General features: G+C 41.4%; 1 protein-coding gene and 1 non-coding gene across 2 annotated transcripts in view; one reads left to right on the top strand and one right to left on the bottom strand.

The window, feature by feature from the left end:
* LOC124612080 (BTB/POZ domain-containing protein kctd15) overlaps positions 1-20800 on the bottom strand; it is a 607697-nt gene that overhangs the window by 531044 nt on the left and 55853 nt on the right. The gene's annotated exons all lie outside the window — the stretch shown is intronic.
* On the top strand, positions 12672-12746 carry Trnas-cga. The gene has a single exon. It is a non-coding gene; the product is annotated as a tRNA-Ser (tRNA).

Genomic DNA, 20800 nt, shown 5'->3' with positions numbered 1-20800 from the left:
TTATCTTTAAACAAATATAATTCGGAATTATTTTTGATACTGCTTGCGCTATTTGTTGAACTTCATAGCACGCATCTCGTGGTCGTGCGGTAGCGTTCTCGCTTCCCACGCCCGGGTTCCCGGGTTCGATTCCCGGCGGGGTCAGGGATTTTCTCTGCCTCGTGATGGCTGGGTGTTGTGTGATGTCCTTAGGTTAGTTAGGTTTAAGTAGTTCTAAGTTCTAGGGGACTGATGACCATAGAAGTTAAGTCCCATAGTGCTCAGAGCCATTTGAACCATTTTTTTTGAACTTCATATTATTTATTAATTTCCAGCATTCTGGAAGGCATGACGTCATCAACTGTGTGGTTTACCAAATTATGCAAGAAATTGCAGAGGACCGTCAAATCTGCAGTATTCGTTTTTTTGTTACTTGATGACTAATTTCAAGCCTAATCTCATTATCAAATTATCCAATAACATCCATTACGCAGACACATGAGTGTTGATTCTAGTTAAACACATCTTGTAAAGCAGTGAAGAGATCAACTTCAATCATCTAAATCCATCTCTACACTTCTTTACCAGATGTTTTTTAAGTAGAATGAACAGTTATGTGGCTGTCGTGGATGTTACTGCGAAGCTTAATGAATGATTTAATAACGAGCTTACACTCGAAATTAGTCATCAAGTAACACAAAAAATAATATTGCAACTTCGATGCTTCTCTACAATTTATGGTATAATTTGGTGCAAATTATTTATTATTATGGGGAGTTGGATGAACGTCTCCCAGTATATGTTGACGAATGCGACGAAGACAGACAGTAATTATATTATTAATTTTTGGGACTATTCTTCCTCTACTGGTAGATTAATACTGTTTGATGAACAATATCGAATCAGCAATTGAGGATGAATGGCTGAAAATATTAACAGCATAACTTCACACATATTAAGATCTCGTAGCATTCGATCTTGACCCGTGAATCAGCTCCGCGTTGACCTCAGAGTTGTTGAACTATCGAATCTGAAAAAACGAAAAAATATACGCTCGGATGAACGTGCTGTTTGGTAATTACGGTACACTACATAACTGACGCAGAAAACAGTAGAATTACCGGTAGTATTGGTACAGTTGGTAAGTAGAGAAACATAAATAAAGGTGTGAGGCAGAAAAATGGAGCCGACGGCTTCTCCTTGTTTTCCTTTTTTGTATGTTTACTTGGTTGTTTTGCACATAAGTAGAACCACACATCATTCAGTGTTAGTCTAGTGTGTATATTATATCCTTACGGAACATAAACTGAATTTTATAAGTGATCGCGTAACTTCGGTGCTTTTATGCAACCAAAGCAATTGGTTTTGATGCGAGTAAAGTTTACATGCACAAACAGAAAAACATATGTAATTATTGATGTTATTTTATACTCAATAGAATCTTCTTCATCATGATCGAAGGCTAGAGGATCCTGTTATTGATATCGAAACATCCCCCAGAATGCGAAAGTTGTTTATGAATAACAGAAACATGTTTTCTATAAGTTTGACAAAGTACTACAGCGATGTTCAATATATTTTTGTTCCTAAACTTCTTATTTTGTCCTTTTGTTGAGGAAACTGAGTTTTCTAGCGCTGTGTGATAAATCTCTACTGTTTTCTTTACTTTAGTACAACATCCCTCTGTTTCACGCAACAAATCCTGGCTTAAACATTGACATTTTGGTTTTGCTATGAATACTGTATGTTCTTCAGAAACAGACAGGAGGATAGCTATGTAGAACAGAAATGTTCCATAGGTTACCACGCCCTGCATATATTGTCACTGAGTTTCTAGACGGTTCACCGCTTCCAGATTTTAGGGGAATCTACAGCGAAGAGCCAAAAAAACTGATAAATGCCTACTATCGTGTAGGACCACCACGACCACGCAGAATTGCCACAACACGATGTGACATGGGCTCGACTAATGTCTGAAGTAGTGCTGGAGGGAACTCACACCTTGAATCCTGTAAGGCTGTCCATATATCCGTAAGAGGGGATCGAGATTGGTTTTGAAAAGCTCGTTGCAAAGTATTCCAGATATGCTTAATAATGTTCAAGTCTGGGGAGTTTGGTGGCCAGCGGAAGTGTTTAAACTCAGAAGAACGTTCCTGGAGCCACTGTGTAGCAATTCTGCACGTGTAGCACCGTCGCATTGTCCTGCTGGAATTACTCAAGTGCTTCTGAATGCACAGTGGACATGAATGGATGTAGATGATCAGACAGGGTGCTTACGTAGGTGTCACCGGTCAGAGTCGGATCCAGACGTATCAGGGGCTTCATATCATTCCAACTGCATACGCCTCCACCAGCTTTAACAGTCCGCTGCTGATATGTAGGGTCCATGGAATCATGAGGTTGTCTCCATACCCGTACAAGTCCATCCGCTCGATGCAATTTGAAACGAGACTCATCCGACCCGACAACATGTTTTCAGTAATCAACAGCCCAACGTCGGTGTTAACAGGCCCAGGCGAGGCGTAAAGTTTTGTGTCTTGCAGTCATCAAGGGTACACGAGTGGGCCTTGAGCTCCGAAAGCTCATTCCTATGAGATTCCGTTGAATGGCTCGCACGCTGACACTTGCTGATAGCCCAGAATTGAAATCTGCTGCAATTTGAGGAAGGGTGCGCTTCTGTCACGTTGAACGATTCTCTTCAGTCGTCATTGGTCCCGTTCCTGCAGGATCATTTCCTGGATGTCGGAGACTTGATGTTTTACTGGATTCCTGATATTCAGGGTACACTCATGGAATGTTCGTACTGGAAAATCTCCACTTCTTCGCTACCTCGGAGATGCTGTGTCCCATCGCTCGTGCACCGAATGTAACACCACGTTGAAACTCACTTAAATGTTGATAACCTGCCATTGTAGCAGCAGCAACCGATCTGACAGCTGCGCCAGACACTTGTTGGCGCCATAGTCTTCCTGTTTACATATTCCTGTATTTGAACATGATTGCGTACACCAGTTTCTTTGGCGCTTCAGTGTTGTAAGACACATACCCAACGTACAGGTAACTTACTATGAAATTAACTGACCAAAGCTACTTGGAAAACTACAGTAATTAGGAAACTTCCTGGCAGATTAAAACTGTGTGCCGGACCGAAAATCGAACTCGGGACCATTGCCTTTGGCGGGCAAGTGCTCTACCAACTGAGCTACCCAAGCACGTCCTCACAGCTCCTGCGAACCAGGAGAACTTCTGTAAAGTTTGGAAGGTAGTAGACGAGGTACTGGCAGATGTAAAGCTGTGAGGAGGGGGCGTGAGTCATGCTTGGATAGCTCAGTTGGTAGAGCACTTGCCCGCGAAAGGCAAAGGTCCCGAGTTCGAGTCTCGGGCCGGCAGACAGTTTTAATCTGCCACGAAGTTTCATATCAGCGCACACTCCGCTGCAGAGTGAAAATCTCATTCTACAGTAGTTAGGTTTAGCTACGGTAGTCGTCGGTAGTTTTACAACTCTAGGTGCTGCTGGTGGCTGGCTGCACTCGAGCATTCCGCCATCGTACGGGACTAGTCTCATTTACCAGCGGCGGCAAATAAGAGTAGAAGGGCGGCGAGGCTCAAGTAGGACTTGTTACGCAGTGCGGGGCTGCCAAACGGCCACTCTATTGCTGTCCGATGCGTAAATCAGCTGACGCGACGCGACGCGGCGTCGATTCCACGAGTCGGCTGTAAATTGAAGAGGGAGACAAATCGTGGGACGGCCGAGAGAGCGGCCGGCGAGGATGAGGCAGCAGGCAAGCAGCAGGGAGCTGGGGGAGAACGGCCGGCGGCGGCGGCGGTGCGGCTGCTGGCGCTGATCCACGGGAATTAATCCCCACTGCCGGCTGCCGGCTGCCGTGCAGGTGCGAGCAAAGGACGCGCCTCCGCCACCGCCAGCGAAAAAATTAATATCCGGCACTCGTCTTCAGGAGCGCGAGGAAATGAAAATTTTAAAACGCCGAGACTTTCCAATACCTAGGAGGCAGTCCCTGGGGGAGGGAGACCCCTAAAACAAACTTCATTACTCTGACCAGGGAACCAGGTTTCTCTATGTATGCGTTCCTTCGTCGCCACAGGCATGAGACTCGCCTGTCTAACCGCGCCAGTCCAGTCTTTTAAAACGAACTGTGATGTAGCGTCCAAAGCGCTTATGAGGGATGTGGTCTTGGTCGTAAAAGAAACTTTAAAAAAATAAATAAATAAACATGTTGACTGGCATCTCTTTTTGAGTACAGCTGCGCTGTGTGGGATCCTTATCAGATGGTATTAGCGGACTAAATCGACAAAGTTAAAAGAAATAGGGGAGAGAGTGTCACTGACATGATACTGGATTCTACATCTACATCTACATCCATACTCCGCAAGCCACCTGACGGTGTGTGGCGGAGGGTACTTTGAGTACCTCTATCGGTTCTCCCTTCTATTCCAGTCTCGTATCGTTCGTGGAAAGAAAGATTGTCGGTATGGCTCTGTGTGGGCTCTAATCTCTCTAATTTTATCCTCAAGGTCTCTTCGCGAGATATGCGTCGGAGAGAGCAATATACTGATTGTCTCCTCGGTGAAGGTATGTTCTCGAAACTTCAACAAAAGCCCGTACCGAGTTACTGAGCGTCTCTCCTGCAGAGTCTTCCACTGGAGTTTATCTATCATCTCCGTAACGCTTTCGCGATTACTAAATGATCCTGTAACGAAGCGCGCTCCTCTTCGCGGTGGACATCAGTAAAACAAAGGCGTTTTTCGTTGCGGCAGGACATTCTCGCGAAATTTCAATCACCAACTTTCTCCTTCGGTGTGTGATACCGACCTACGTAGGGAGACACGATAATCGTAATAAAGTAAGGGAAATCAGGACTCGCACGGAAAGATATAGGTGTTCGTTTTTTTTCCGCGCGCTGTTCGAGATTGCAGTAATACAGACCTATAGTAGAGGTGGTTCGAAAAGCCCTTTGCAGCCACTTACTTGTGATTTGCAGATTATCCATGTAGATCTACATAGAGATATGATTCCCTAAATTTAAGATAGAAAATTAGTGATACCAATAGTGCTAAAGCTGAGACAGGAGTGTGAGAAGGTTGTTGCATATCTCTTAAATTACTCAATAAATCTGGCAAGAACTTGTTAAAAAGACAAAACAAAATATGGTTGATCTGACAGGGAGACAGCAGATTATAAGGAGAAATCTGGTATGAAGAGGACACTGTGATTACAACCAAAAAGGAAAACCTTATAGAATATGATATAGGAAGCAATTGGCACTGGGAAAAAACACTGGAAAAAATTTTCGGTGATAATTACTATAGAAAAAACAAAGGCAACGAGAATATCTGATTATTGTATGCTTTTAAATGTAAGAATGGTATCAAATAATCTGGAAGATAAACAGTTCGTATACCTCGGAAGTCTCATTAGTACTTATGTTTGTTCCACTAATGAAGTTCGATGTGGAATTTTCCTGGCCAAGGAAGCAGTCACAAAAAGAAAATATTTGCTGCCAAGCAAGATTGATATTGGATAGAAGAAACAAAACAAAAATGGTGAAATATTAAATAAGAAGTGTATCACTGTGCTGATCTGGAACTTGGTCCCTAAGAAAGATTGATAGTAAATGGCTAATACAGGAAATAGTTAAGAAAGAAATGTACTAACCGTAATAACTATGATTGAGGTATAGGATGTTGACGAAAGCGGTAGCCTTGCGAAACATTGTTAACTACACATCGTCCGCGAACCGAAAAGGGCTCAGAAAGGAACTTTTCACAACCATTTATCGTGACTTACTTCCCGCTTTTTAAAAATAAGATCAACGGTAACGGTGAATCGGGAAGCTGACGAGCTATAGTTGCAGTCCATTGTTCGTTCTTCCTATACAGTAACAATTTTTAATTTATTCGAGCGGATATGTGGCTGTACGGGTATATGCAAGAACAATGAGTACTGACATTACTGATTGTAATATTCAGGTCAACTGAGTGATTTTACCAAGAACAACTCGAGGAAAGGCGCACAAAAGACTGATAACCTAAGCCTAGGTTCTACGACAAAAGGAAACATAAGTGTGTGAACAAAAAGGTTCATAATGTTTACTGCAGAAAATGCTGTTATCACTAAAAGAGACCAAAGTGCCTCCAATACACCAGTGACTGAATCTGTTTTGCATTTATGAAACATGAAAATATTTGACAGTGTTGTCATTTACACCACTAGTGAGTCGCTAGCACTGCGTGTCACTTGCCCTGCGTACAACACAGGTTGTAGACGTTGTCTTTATATCGCCGCAGCGGACTACGGAGCCATTATTTCCCGTGCGTATAGAGCAGTTTCTACTTACTCTTCACCGCAACGACTCAACCGCAGCTATTACTTCACCGACATGTACTCCCATGCCGCTACGTTACGAGCACACCCAAAATACGAGGCGGAGCTGCAGCGGTCGGAGCTCGGAAGCTGCAACTATTAATTGAGTTAATCGCCGACATGGGCGCTGCTGTTGGCTTGTCCTGCAACGGGCGCCGACACACACGTGTCATTACGCCTCAGTGCAGCTGCACGCTATAATCAAACAGAGCGGCCTCAAATTTCAGGATCGCGTGCACACCCAGCTATTGCTTTTTCTAAAGCTTTTAGGATCCGTTCCGCCACAGAAACTTCTATGCTTCAGCATCACCACAGCCCGACGAGCTCTGTGTACGACGCCCATCTATCAGAGCTGCAGTAGCTGCAATACAGGAAGAGCTGTAACTGCCAAGCGTCTTCATCACGTTGTTCTTGCCTGAAGCACAGATCTGTCAATGGCAAAGATTCGTCTTGTAATCGCTTCGTGTCGTCCAGCTCACTTCCAATAGGTACTGACTGTCTTTTGCTCTCGGCTTACACGTCACTCACGTTTTGTTCAGTTCCAATCTCGAGAAAAGTATCCAGAAAATTCAAATATAAAGTTATATAACCTCGACTATGTTGAGAACAGAGACGCTGCTGAAAATGGAAAATGTTGTATCGTCTTGCTGAACGCTACCAAACTCATACTCCAGTACTACAAGGCTTTGCTGATTTTCAGTATAGAAAAAAGCCATTCCTACGGACGCGGATGAGAAGTAGTCAGAGCAGAGATGTAAGACTACCGTAGGCTACCGTACACTATCATAAGTAAGTGCAGACTACGGCAGTTTTCCTAGTAGCTTCGGTAAGTTAAGATCGTAACAGTGTTACCTGCATACCTGCATGTTAGGTGGTTTGCATACCAATCAGGAGTTACCTCATTTCGATCGCCTTGTTTTCATATGTGTTTAAGTCCACCCCGGTAGCTGAGTGGTCAGCGTGACAGACTGTCAATCCTGAGGGCCCGGGTTCGATTCTCGGCTGGGTCGGAGATTTTCTCCGCTCAGGGACTGGGTGTTGTGTTGTCCTAATCATCATCATTTCATCCCCATCGACGCGCAGGTCGCCGAAGTGGCGTCAAATCGAAAGACCTGCAACAGGCGAACGGTCTACCCGACGGGAGGCCCTAGCCACACGACATTTCCATTTATATGTGATTAGTTTCTTACTAGCTTCCCCAAAACTTGCAGCGGTGAACCATTTAGAAACTGAATGAAGATATATAAAAGTCTCTGTAACATACTTAACATTTCTGTTCAACATAGTTGTCCTCCTGTCTGTTACTTAAAACTAACACTATTTATAGCAAAATAGAAATTGTCAGTGTTTAACTCTGGTTTTATTCGAAAATTACTGGCCTGTAACGTGAAACAGAGGGATGTTGTAGTACAATTTTTTTAAAAAAATACGGATTTATCATATAGCGCTAGAAACCCAAATTTCCTCAATAAAAGATAAAATAAAAAAACCGCAAAAGGAAAATATATCAAACATCACTTTATTACTTCGTCGAACTTATATAAAACATGTTTCTGATATTTCTGAACACTTTCACCTTTGATGATAATGAAAAATGCTATATTGAGAACAAAATAACAACAATAATTATATAGATTATTTTGCGTTTGTGCATGTGGATTGTACTTGCATCAGAACTAATTGTTTTGGTTACATAAAAGCACAGAAGTAACGCTATCATCTAATTTTCATTATAAAATGCAATATATATTTTGTAAGGATATAAAATACTCACTCTAATTATGTGCAAAACAAAGAAAGAAACGAAAAACAAAGAGAATTCTTCGACTCCCAGTGGCTCTTACACACATTCATTTATGTTTCTTTCCCCACCAATGCTACTGTGCCAATACTACCGGTGATGCTACCATTTATTACGTCCTTTAGATAGTGTATCAAAACTACTGAATCGTAGTTATGGTAGAGTACGAACTCTAGGATTGAGTACATGATGTCTCTTGGGTGTGTCTAACGTTGCTGAAAATTCTCTGGTGGAGATGGCAACATAGCATGTTCAGAGGAGGTGCTCTTGCAACTCATCTTTGGCGTGATGGACTTACGATAAAAGTGGGGTAAGAAGAGTAGGGATGCGCCCTTCCAGAACGGCTACACCACGACAAAATGGTAGACTTCTTTGTCTGGCTCTGATGAAAAGGAGTCTGACAACATCTGAAATCCGGGTGGATGTTACAGAAAGACTGTCATCATGAACTGTCTGGAACAGATTACTGCGTGGGTGGGTTGAGATGCCGACCTGCCACCATACCACAAACAACACAGGGTTCTTGGTGTGTAGCCAGAGTCAGCTGGGTCACTGAATGTCGTACTGTGGTGTTCAACTATGTCTCGTTTGTTGGTCTGATCGATGTCAACTTGTCCGCAGGCAACCTGGTGGAAGAAGTAAAGGGTACCACTAATAGTCGCAAGTAATTTTCATTACATATTCAGATATCAGTCACTGTATCGGGCACTCTCAGTGCTAAAAGATACAGACCCATTTACAATAAGGTAACCTTCATAGCTTACTAATTGTATAGTTGTATAATAAGTTTTAAATATGAGTCAGTCACAAAATATATACCAGTAAATGTAAGTCAAAACATTAAAACCACTTATATAAGCACATAGTCCCAACTGGACTATTCATGTTAAAGGTTGAGTTATAACACAGCTGGCTTCTGTGAGTGTCATAGTCATACCAACATACAGCGCCCTCTTTACATGTGTGATGCGCTGATAACATGTATTAACCTTATTTAACAGTTCGTATGTTTTGGCATTTTATTTACAATTTTCTACTGTTTAAAAATTTATCTGCATAAAACAAATAAGGTGGCTGCAACCAAAAACAGTGACTAATATTTTACAGTTATACATGGTGGTAACTGTCTGAACTAAACAGTGGCATCAGCTATTCCTGTACACTTTGCTAAAGAAGAGTTTAAAAAATGGAACACATCTTCTTCAAGATATCTGAATCAATAATTTTCTTTATTGAAGTTGCGATACATACTAAGCACAGCTGAAGGAATGGGAACAGACAGGATTCGTGTCATAAATATCACACCTGCAGCAGTATCTCAAAAGGACCAGATATCAGTGTGCTTTAAAATGACCTCTCATACATTTCACATAAAAACTGATTATAATTCACACATTTGTGTGTTAGAACTAAAACGCTTCCAACAACATGAAGCAGTAAGGTGGGAAATACACTGCATTTGTCTCCAGAAACTTTGTACCCCTGTACGATCTAGAAAGAGTGTAATCATAACTAGGTCGCTATTTTAGATTAGTGTGTTTGTTGGGATCGGCCTATAGTCCCAATTTTTAAACAGCTCCCAAAACTGGGATGATGGCAAACGATTCCAGGGTCCTCCAACAGATTCATGTGTCTTCCCTTTTCGTATAGATGGACCTTCCTCATGTGTGAGGACAAAAATGGTCCGCTATGCCCACATTCAAGAAGGTGGGCAGCGAAGTTAGATCTTTCTGTTGCATTTTTACGATCTATTTCTATATATTAACTAAAGTTGGCTTCCAGCCTCCTGCCCGTCTGTTCCACATAGTAAGTATCGGAGTTCGGACGTTGTATTCTGTTTCCCGTGGCAGAAAATGCCACATTTGCTTTCTGTTTTTTTTTAAAGTGAGGCCATCCAATACTAAGTAGTTTATTGTTTTAACTAACGTTTACTGGTATGTATTTTGTGACAGACTTACATTTAAAGATTATGTAACTGTATACTCAATGAGGCATGTGTTTTATCTTGTTGTGACGGGTCCGTCTTAAGTCTTAACACCGAGGATGGCCATACGGTGCCTAAAATCTGGATATGCAATAAATAATATCTTCGACTGATTGCTGTATCCTTTATTACTATAAAGTGGTTTTAATGGTATAGCTTACACTTACTGTTGTGTATTTTATGACTGACCCATGTTTAAAGCTTATACTACTGTACATTTAATAAGGTATGCGTATTACCTTATTGCTGGTTCTTTGTATGTATCTTAGCACTCAAGATGGCCACACAGTTACCGTAATCTGGATCTGTAATCGATATTATGTGCAACTAATTGCTGTAACCTTTACTGCCTGAAGCAAACACAATCGCTGGGCACAACTGCTTCCCCATGGAATCAAACTTGATAAATCCTGGTGTAAGATCGCAGAAAGCAACGGTTCTCGAGCGTCGTAATGCTCCAAATGCTAAAACCATGATCGATATTTCTGCAACAATAGAACTGATACGGCAGTTGTTAAAGTGAAGCTGCATGTTTGACAGTATGTGGAAAGAACGGTAAACCCTGTTGTCATACCCTTCATAACCAAAGTACCTAATGGCGCATGGATGATACAAGACCCCATATTGCAGTTCACACGACAAGCACCTGGAGGAATGTACTGAGCCTTTACACATCTGCCCGGTCACCTGTACTGTTACCTGTTACCCATAGATCATGTCAGGGATGAAATAGAAGCACGTTTACCTTCATATCAGTCTGCAGCCAAAACCTTCATGCACTGAAGCAGCAAGTGTTTCAGGCATTAAGAAAAATTTGCTCAAGATATGTGCAAGCTGTCTATTTCATGCCACAACGAATACATGGCTGTATTCTTACCTGTTCGGGTCTCTCCTTATACTGATGGTGATGATGGAAATCAGTTCCAAATGGAAGTTAAGTACTTTGATAATTTTACGTCAGAGTATATGGTATATTTCGAAGAACGTCAGTCATCCACATTACGCTTTCCATTAAACGAGCGTGACGCCAAACACACGCACACACACACACACACACACACACACACACAGAGAGAGAGAGAGAGAGAGAGAGAGAGAGAGAGAGAGAGAGAGAGAATTGTAGAATAAGCAATGGACAAGAATAACATCTTTAATGTTGCCTGTCGAGTTATGGACTTGGTGATCAATGACAGTATTCTCTTTATCTCACACGATAAATCATTGTCAGCGCAAAATGGCCGTAACACGGCATCTTCTTGGGCACAGGGCTGTCGGAGGTGACCTTGCCTCTCATCGACTTGAGAACCGTCTAACCAAACGATGTATCAGTTGACTTGCTTTTTGATGTAGAATACGATGTGCAATTCAGCATAGTTATTTCCAATCGTCTGGAAACATTCTTGGACCGACGAAGGATCGAATCCAGGACGTTTTGGACGTCAACATTTATCCACCTAGCCACAGTTTTTCCTTGGAAGCATTTGGTGGTAGATTGTATCTCACAATAGTTTTCTTCTGAAGATGTCCTTTACAGGAGAAACAAACTGCTAGGTAACAAAAATTCAAGCGCTGGTTCTCTTTCCCTTGAGATCTCTTGAAAAATTTGTTTCAGTACTTACAATGGTTCGCAAGTATTTGAGCCGACCAATTTGAATGAGATGCCCTTGCTGTTACTGACAATGTTTTGAACGAAAGGAGTGTTTACGGAGCAAAGATTCATTCTTGGATAATAGTCTTCAATACTTGAAAGAGCTGCACGGAAATGATGCAAAGGAAATTTTTATTCTGTAAGAAAACACATTTATTTGGACCTCTATGTCACCGAATTCAAATGGTTCTGAGAACTATGGGACTTCACTTCTGAGGTCATCAGTCCCCTAGAACTTAGAACTACTTAAACCTAACTAACCTAAGGACATCACACACATCCATGCCCGAGGCAGGATTCGAACCTGCGACCGTAGCGGTCACGCGGTTCCAGACCGTAGCACCTAGAACCGCTCGGCCAACCGGCCGGCTGCGATGGTCAGCTGTAAGGAGTGTCCCCGAAGCGACGCGTGCAAGAAATGTCGGATAATTTCAAACAGGGTTTATCTGTAGGTCGTGAACGGAAAGCTCTCTAAAGAAGCAAAGGACTCAAACTTCCTGGCAGATTAAAACTGTGTGCCCGACCGAGACTCGAACTCGGGACCTTTGCCTTTCGCGGGCAAGAGCTCCACCAACTGAGCTACCGAAGCACGACTCACGCCCGGTACTCACAGCTTTACTTCTGCCAGTACCTCGTCTCCTACCTTCCAAACTTTACAGAAGCTCTCCTGCGAAACTTGCAGAACTAGCACTCCGCTGCAGAGTGAAAATCTCATTCTGGAAACATCCCCCAGGCTGTGGCTAAGCCATGTCTCCGCATTATCCTTTCTTTCAGGAGTGCTAGTTCTGCAAGTTTCGCAGGAGAGCTTCTGTAAAGTTTGGAAGGTAGGAGACGAGGTACTGGCAGAAGTAAAGCTGTGAGTACCGGGCGTGAGTCGTGCTTCGGTAGCTCAGTTGGTAGAGCACTTGCCCGCGAAAGGCAAAGGTCCCGAGTTCGAGTCTCGGTCGGGCATACAGTTTTAATCTGCCAGGAAGATTCATATCAGCGCACACTCCGCTGCAGAGTGAAAATCTCATTCTGGAAGTAAAGGACTGCTGTAATGAAGTGGCCGCTTGGGTGCTCCGGTTCTCTTACAGGCAGGCCGGCGAACGCCAGCGGGCCACTGCGCTGTCCCGACGGAGCAGGCGGCGCGGTGTGGCTCCGTATGGCCAAAGAGCCGGCAGCGCAGCTACTAAAAAGCCTTGCTTATATACACTGGCTATTTACGACACATCTGAAACGCCATAGTCCTGTATACCGTCGTTTCTTTCCCTACAGTTCTTTAACGATGTATAATGTCAGTTCAGTTGTAACTGAAATAAAGAGAAACAAAAAGAAGAAAAAATTAAATGTTTCCAGAATGGTTGTGGCCAAACCATTTCTCTTTCACATTCCCTCTTCCAGGAATGATAGACCAGCATTCCTGCTGGCCATTCTATGTTGCCATCTCAAGCTGAAAAGTTCCAATGAACATCTGAAAAATTTGTAAAGTGAGCGATAGCGGCAGAAACTATATAACTCAGTCGGTAAGGGCATTATCCGTCAAAGGTCCGAAACTGTTTTCGTAGCTCATTCCGATTCACAGCCTTAGCCTGTGAGGAATATTCATGGCCGCACGTTCTGACAAAATGTAGGCTACTTTCACTTGTGTGTTAACATCTGTTTTGTTGTGTACATCCTGCATCACTTAGAGAATCGAGGAATATGAATTCTCTAATTTAAAACTGAGAGAAACAGGGCATGTTCGCACCGCATAAAACAACTAACGGGCATTCTAAGAACTCAATGCTTGTTTGATCTGTCACAGAGGAGTGACCTTGTGCCACAGAGATAACGTACAATCGGGTCATCGAGTTCGGCACGTGAAGAAGATGAACTAACTAAGGTATGCATTAAACACAAAGAAATCAACATTATTATCTGACATTGTTTTCCCAGATAGCTTCTAACCTGTTAAGAATACCTGGAGTGTCAGGAGTGAGTTTCTAGCAGACGAAATACCACGCAAGTTAAATGGTAGGCAGATTTATGGCGAAACTGTGTTGAAAATTTTTCGCTGCATAAACACTACTTTTATCGAGTTAAACGGTGATTTATTCACAACATAAGGATCGTCTTTAGTGAACAGAATTGTGTAAATGTATTGAAACAGGTGTTTCTGGAAAGAACGTGTAGTAAAAACTAGCTTTCTAAGGCAAGAGAGGTAAAAGAATCGATAGAATCATGTGAGAAGAAATAAAATGAGTGTGATACAAAAATGAAAATACGTTGGAAAAAGAGGAGACATCATCTATAGTAACTGTTACTGGCAGCCGGCCGGAGTGGCCGAGTGGTTCTAGGCGCTACAGTCTGGAACCGCATGACCACTACGATCGCAGGTTCGAATCCTGCCTCGGGTATGGATGTGTGTGATGTCCTTAGATTAGTTAGGTTTAAGTAGTCCTAAGTTCTAGGGGACTGATGACCTCAGAAGTTAAGTCCCATAGTGCTCAGAGCCATTTGAACCATTTATTTATTTTTTTGAACACTTACTGCCAAATGGCCCACAGTTTATCTGAAAATGGAATAACTAAAGAAAGAAGCACTCAGATGACGCAATGCATGATAGACGTCGTAGATCCAGAGACAGTGTGTTCTTGGCTTAGTGTGCAACAAAACCAAATTTCCACACACACATCTGCAAATTTAAATTTCAAAAGGAAGGGAGCATATGTAAAGCTATGGAAAAAACGCAACACCAAAAAATAATTACTGCAGAGTGGTGAAATTTTGGGAATAGATTTGCCTAGGTAACATACTTGAGTGGTTAATATTACAAGATTACAGGTTGAGTAAGCGTGAGATAAACTACTGAAATTGTGAAATAATCGTTGTAGCCGCCACCATGTTGAATGCAAGCATGCAAACGCGCTTGCATTGTGTTGTACAGGTGCCGAATGTTGGTCTGTAGGATGGAGTTTCACACCTCTTGCACTTGCTTGTTCAGTACAGCGACGATTAATGCTGTTTGTGGATGTCGCTGGAGCTATCGTCCAATGATGTCCCATATGTGCTCGATTGGAGACAGTTCTGGTCATCGAGCAGGCAAAGGCAACATGTTGGCATTCTACAGAGCACGTTGGGTAACAACAGCGTTATGTGGCAGAAAGCACCCTCTGGAATGCTGTTCACGAATAGCAGCACAACAGGTCGAATCACCAGACTGACGTAAAAATTTGCAGTCAGGGTGCGTGGGATAACTACCAGACTGCTCCTGCAGTCACACGAAATCGCATTCCAGGCCGTAATTCCAGGTGTAGGTCCACTGTTTCTAGCACGTAGGCAGGTTGATTGCAGGCCCTTAACTGGCCTCCTCCTAATCAATACACCGCCATTCCTGGCACCGAGGCAGAACCAGATTTCTCAGAAAACACAAGAGACATCCACCCTGTCTTCCAGTAAGCTCTCGCTTGGCACCGCGAAATTCACAAATGGCGGTGGTTTGGAGTCAGTGTAATGCACGCTTCGGTACGCCTGGCTTGGAGCTGTCCTTGAAATCACCAATTTGTAACAGTTCGTTGTGTACCTGTGGTGCCAACAGCTGCTCAAACTGCTGCTGCAGATGCAGTACGATGTGGTGGAGTCGTACGCCTAACGCGATAGTCTTCCCCTCGGTAGTGCGACGTGGCCGTCCGGAATCCGGCCTTCTTGCGACCGTACATTCTCGTGACCACCGCTGCCAGGAATCATGTACAGTGGCTACATTCCTTCTAAGTCTTCCTGCAATATCATAGAAGAAACACTCAACTTCTTGTAGCTCTATTACAGGACATCATTCAAAGTCAGTGAGATGCTGATAATGTCGCCTTTGTCGCCTTAAAGGCGTTCTTGACCAACGTCAACTGACCACGTCTAATTTTAAAGGTAATTAACGCTCACTAGCACTACAGCGTGTATTTAAACAAACCTGATTTGGAACCTAATTCTCTGTCTTATACCACTGGTATGAAATGTGAGTAATCATCATATTTCAGATGTAGAAACACGCCTACCAACTTTCGTTTATGTCGCACGACACACACACACACACACACACACACACACACACACACACACACACACGCACATTACCTTAAGCATACGTTCATGCAATATATATATAACTTATGTTTAAGGTAATATAATTACTCCAGAAATCATGAACGAAGAGGGAGAGGTTTCAGATTCTGCTTCAAAATATCATTCACCCGAAAGTGAGTCTAATGAGGAAGATGAGCAAGAGCAATCACGCGGAAGGAAGAGACAGAGACAAGATAGAAAACTGAAGATGGAACAGAAAAGGAATAGAGGTGAAGATTACATTATCTGAAAAGGTAAAACAGTTCCTGCTAAAATAATTTGTAATTATGATTCCCATCGTAGGCTACAATGTGTTTCAAAAAAAAAAATCTAAAAAGGGAGGAAAGAGATGTTTGATAGTTTTTGGAAAAGGTGATCTTTTAACTGTCTAAATGCCATACTAGTTGGACTAATCAAATCAGAATCTCCTGCGACAAGAAGACCATGAGCGGGACCTCGACCTCCAAAGGCTTGTATTAACAAATACTATGTACATGTTCAGATCTGTTCAGTTAAAGTCTGTAAAAAGTATTTTCTAAGAACGTATTAACATTTCCGATGACAAGATGACTCGATATACGCAAAAGATAAAGAAAGGAGAGAAGCCTGACAGTGATTTAAAAGATTATCATAAATCTTTCAATAAATCTTTAATTCTCACATTAAAAGTTTTCCGTGTCGTCAGCCACATTATTCTCGTTCATAAAACCATCATACACATTACTCGAGTCATGAATTGAACATCAGAGTTATGTGCAATACACATAAAGAAAAATATGTTGAAGATAACATAAAACCAGGGTTAGAGACTTTGTATACAAAGATTTTGAATCGTAGTTTCAATATAACTCTTCATCTGCCAAGAAGATGAGCATGCCCAACATGGGATAAATACCAGATGCCAGATTTCAGTTGCTGAAGCTGAAAACGAAAGTCAGTTAGGAGTGCCACATGAATTACATTTAAGGAGCGCCGAATTTGCACAAATCCGATGAAAGTGCACAAGGAATTATCAAAATATAACTCCGAAGATGTTTACACATATACATTTGATTCGTAAAAACCCCTGGCATTTTCAAAGTCAACATTTTTATTGGTATATTATGAATGCAATTTACACTGTTATAATCGTGGTTCCTCAGAACTGACTCTGCTTTCATGTACGTATGTCACAAAACTATATTTTCGAGAGGATCGCAGTGAAACACATAAAAGAAGTGGCTAGTAAGCGTACAAGAAAGACGGCAATAATATACAGTTATGCCTTTACTGCACAAAATATAAATTTTAAAATAGCGTTTTTCTGTCTGAAATTTGTCAGTCAAAAAATGCTGCTTTTGGCTCTGTGGATCTACAAGCAAAAGGGAAAACTACCTACGCGCCATCAGATTCGTATAAAATAATTGCTCAGTCACGAAGAAAGAAACCATTCACAGTAGTACAGATAAGGGAACATGACTTTGTATCAACGGTAGCTTTGGAAAAGGCAGTACTTAACCGCAAAACTAATGACTTAAAGAATCCAGTATCTTGGCTAGAAATTCATTGGTTGCGGTTTACAAGATTTGAACGTACGAATACATTAGAAGACAACTTTGAATGCTGATATGAAGATTTTACCTTGGACATTCAAAAAGGAAACAAGGGATATCAAGTACAGCTCAACAGTATAAATCAAGAACTACTATACGGCGAAATATCATCAGTCAGTAATTTGAAGAAAACGAACATGTTATATTTGTTACCATGTATCCCTTCTGTTCAGCAAGTGTTTCTTCATTCTCTGAAAAAAACTTTTGAGGACAAAGATGACTGAGATGTATTTTTGTGTTAATCAGCACTGAAAGTCACGCAATTTATACACATTTACGATGAAAATATTAATATTACTACACTTAATTGTCATGTTGTTTGGCGGCCGGAGTGGCCGAGCGGTTCTAGGCGCTACAGTCTGGAACCGCGCGACCGCTACGGTCACAGGTTCGAATCCTGCCTCAGGCATAGATGGGTGATGTCCTTAGGTTAGTTAGGTTTAAGTAGTTCTAAGTTCTAGGGTACTGATGACCTCAGAAGTTAAGTCCCATAGTGCTCAGAGCCATTTGAAAGATTTTTTCATATTGTTCATAACAACTACAGTGGTAATATTAATGTTACTACGCGTAATTTATGCTCCGGTATTAATACTATCCCTTATTAGACTCGGTATCTCTATACGTACTTCCTTTAGGTTTCCCTGACTTTTCTGTACAATGTTTCACAAAAGTTCAATTTCTCAAAATGAGCAAAATTGACTAGAACGATTATGCCGTAAACCCCTTCGGTTTTCAGTTCGCATGTGCCCGAGGAGCTTTCGAAGACATTCACCACTCACCAACTTCTATACCAGCGAGTTTGAACTCAGACATGTTGCTACTTGGCACTGAGAACATTTAACACATGGATGCCACAGCAAAAAATTTCGAAGCGTAGGAAGATTATGATTTGTATCTTGTCGATGTCAAAGTCGTTAGGGACAGCTCCAGCTGTTGAACAAAGCAGAATGAAATCTCGATGACTGATAGACAATTTAAATTCCACGTTGACAGTTCATCGTGGAACACGAAACTGTGACATGTATTTTACTACCATAAATCATTTAAGGGGACATTGTATGCCCTATGCCGCCAATGTTAAATTATGGAATTTTGTGACCCATTATCTTAGAAACTTTTTAAGACACCAACTTACAATTTTTCATAATTATTGAATGTACTTTTCTAGATACAGTGACCTAGAATTATAACTAAAATTGTATTGTGGGGCATGTTATCTTTTTCTTTTTTCCAACAGTCAATTTTTGACGAAATTTTGTAAATAAATGAACAAAACAACTGAGGATATTGTAATTAGTCTACTTCCACTTATATTGAATCTCACACTTGATATGCTGTGAAAATTTCATGTCTCTATCATCAGTACTTTTTTTAGAAAATGGGTCATTTATTGCAAAAAATGTAGTTCAGAGATATTGAGGTTTAAAACATTTGTATTACAAATTCTTATACAGACTTAAATTTCTTCATCTTTTATGCACTAGAATTGTCCTGGCCCATAATCTGTGTCTTATTTAGTGTTACAACAGCCCAGTGCTTGCCTCCTCCTTTTATTTCTTGCTTCTTTTTTCATTTGATGTGCAGCTAACTCTACTTCACGTACACGAAGCTCATCCAATTCCCGCAGTCCTTTAATTGTGTTGTGTCCAAATCTTATCCCAAACTTCTACAGAACCTTAAATCTTTCATAGTTCCCAATATCAAAAGTAATTACAGCATCAGACACTGCTAACTTTTAGGGTCATAAGACCAACAAATATAATTTTAAGCACACGGCACCACACAACATTATTGAAGGACTCATTCACATTCTGGGCCTTCCTAAATAAATTCTTCTTTAGTAGCTCAGGATCTGACAAATCTCTGTAAATATGTTGGATTGCATCCGTTACTGCCAAAGGAAGAGAATGTTCATGTGCAAATTCATGTAGGGTGCCAAAAAATTCAGCTTGCCTATATTTACACCAAGTGTTTCGTGGAGGTGGACACAAAGCATCACATAGCTTTTCATCGGTGTTTTCAAGTACTTTAGAAGAAAATACAGGTCTCACATATGTGTTACCCGCAAATTTTGCGTTTATTGAAGTTACTTTTACGCTTAGTCATTTTATTTACGTATAAAAAGCAATAGAAGTTAGCTTACTACAAAAATAACCGATAATCACACGACTTTCAACGAAAACTAATATCAGAAACAAAGGACTGATTTGTTTATTGGTAATGCCAACTTCTGAGACGTACCAGTAGGCACGAAACAAAGCAATTCACAGACTTCTAGACTGTGTAGTTCCCAAGATATGACTGCTAAACTGTGGCAGTATACGCGTAGCCGCGAAATTTGACAGTCACGCATCAACATTCGAAATATTATTTGAAGGTTTCACAATTGTCTGATTTTAATGTATTATATACCAAAATGTTCAGGGAAGTCCAAAGTACATTATGGAGTAGTGTTGTGGTCTTCAGTCCTGAGACTGGTTTGATGCAGCTCTCCATGCTACTCTATCCTGTGCAACCTTCTTCATCTCCCAGTACTTACTGCAACCTACATCCTTCTGAATCTGCTTAGTGTATTCATCTCTTGGTCTCCCTCTACGATATTTACCCTCAACGCTGCCCTCCAATGCTAAATTTGTGATCCCTTGATGCCTCAGAATATGTCCTACCAACCGGTCCCTTCTTCTTGTTAAGTTGTGCCACAAACTCCTCTTCTCCCCAATTCTATTCAATACCTCCTCATTAGTTATGTCATCTACCCATCTAATCTTCAGCATTCTTCTGTAGCACCACATTTCGAAAGCTTCTATTCTCTTCTTCTCTAAGCTATTTATCGTCCACGTTTCACTTCCATACATGGCTACACTCCATACAAATATTTTCAGAAACGGCTTTGACACTTAAATCTATACTCGATGTTAACAAATTTCTCTTCTTCAAAAACGCTTTCCTTGCCATTGCCAGTCTACATTTTATATCCTCTGTACTTCGACCATCATCAGTTATTTTGCTTCCCAAATATCAAAACTCCTTTTACTACTTTAAGTGTCTCATTTCCTAACCTAATTCCCTCAGCATCACCCTACTTAATTCGACTACATTCCATTATCCTCGTTTTGCTTTTGTTGATGTTCATCTTATATCCTCCATTCAAGACACTGTCCATTCCGTTCAACTGCTCTTCCAAGTTCTTTGCTGTCTCTGACAGAATTACAATGTCATCGGTGAACCTCAAAGTTTTTCTTTCTTCTCCATGGATTTTAATACCTACTCCGAATTTTTATTTTGTTTCCTTTACTGCTTGCTCAATATACAGATTGAATAACATCGGGGAGAGGCT

Source organism: Schistocerca americana, chromosome 1 (assembly GCF_021461395.2).
Source record: "Schistocerca americana isolate TAMUIC-IGC-003095 chromosome 1, iqSchAmer2.1, whole genome shotgun sequence".
Taxonomy (NCBI): domain Eukaryota; kingdom Metazoa; phylum Arthropoda; class Insecta; order Orthoptera; family Acrididae; genus Schistocerca; species Schistocerca americana.
Note: the sequence above shows the minus strand (reverse complement) of the source record. Positions and strands in the feature narration are given on the sequence as shown.